The sequence below is a fragment of the Solanum dulcamara genome, chromosome 12, assembly GCF_947179165.1.
Source record: "Solanum dulcamara chromosome 12, daSolDulc1.2, whole genome shotgun sequence".
NCBI classification, from domain to species: domain Eukaryota; kingdom Viridiplantae; phylum Streptophyta; class Magnoliopsida; order Solanales; family Solanaceae; genus Solanum; species Solanum dulcamara.
Window position 1 is genome coordinate 40,346,129 of NC_077248.1, and position 1,364 is coordinate 40,347,492.

Below are 1,364 nucleotides of genomic sequence, written 5' to 3' on the forward strand. Positions count from 1 at the left end.
ACCTTTTCTACCGCCTATATTGGGGCCTATTAGTTGCACTTTACTAACACCAACCATCCAATTGGCAACCCACACTATTTGCCATACCAAATCTCATATAGGGCCATTCGGATATTAGAACGATAGTTAATATCATAAGTACTCCTGACAGGTGGTAATTAATTTTTCGAGTTACCTTTGGGGCCAACTGTATAAGCCCACAATATATCGTCTACCATATAGCTAGTCAAACTAGTTTGTCCATTAGTCTGAGGGTAACTTAGTGTACGAAGATTTATCTGTCCTTTCCGTTTCTTCATGGACTGACCTTCGGCCGTTAACTGTAACTTGGGCTCCTTCATCTGAGATGGTAGCTATGGGGACTCTGTAAGGTCCTACCACCTTTACTCTATAATTTTACACCTTCTCAGCTGAGTAGGTAGCCTTTGATTGCAGGAGCATGGGTTAATATTGTTATTCTGCAGGTAACATTTCCTCCAGAGTCATCCACCCATGGAATGCAAAGTGAGTCTTATAGCCAAGGTCGTATTGTGAAATCTTCAACCCCGTGTATTACTGTATTACTTCCTGCTTTCCTTAAACGATATCAATTGGTACCCTTACCTTTTGGGTTTTGCTTTTTGCCCTTCAGAGGTAGTTGCCATGTGGTATCAAAATTTCCTTATCCACTGGCCTATATAGTCGTTCCGTGGTTTGCCTATCATGAACTGGTGCTACATTGACAAACTATGGCATACAAGGGCGTCATCGGTTAGTAATCAGCTAACCCTACTTATTTGCGTAAGCCCCTGTTTTATAATTCCCTCAGCATAACCTATAATACCATAGGTACATAATTTCATGTCGTTCCTCCATCGCTAGTTTGGAGTTTTCCATCTCGCGCGATCATACCAGTACTGACGCGCTAAGGTCCATCAGAATTTTGAAGTTAAGTGTGCTTGGACGAAGGTAATACTGGGATAGGTGACCTCCCTAGGAAGTCTTCGTGTCGCGTTTTATGGCAACCCCTGCAATAATATGAGAGGCACTCAACTTTATCCAAGATTTATCTTAGCGTCGTCTTACTAGTTTTTATGTTTCACCCTGCCCTTTTTCCTGTTATCTTTCAACTAGTATAGGAGTAGATTTTTAATCCCACCATGACCATGTCCATTGCTGGTCATTTGATTTAACTTATTGTATTGTATTCACTCCTTTTTATATATACCCCTTTGTTAGTTTCTCTATTAATGGTTCCCCGCATGGTCTTAGATATCACGGCTTCTATCCATTATGGCTGGCTTTTAGACCTTACTAGCTTGTTCCAGCATGGGATTTCCTTCGAAGTTTTAAGTGTTCACATTAACACACTGTAGTGTTGGTTG

At 41.1% G+C, this 1,364-nt stretch overlaps 1 pseudogene; it reads left to right on the plus strand.

The window, feature by feature from the left end:
* The first annotated feature begins 877 nt into the window (after positions 1-877).
* LOC129878024 (5S ribosomal RNA) lies at positions 878-997 on the plus strand (annotated as a pseudogene).
* Positions 998-1,364: the final 367 nt, after the last annotated feature.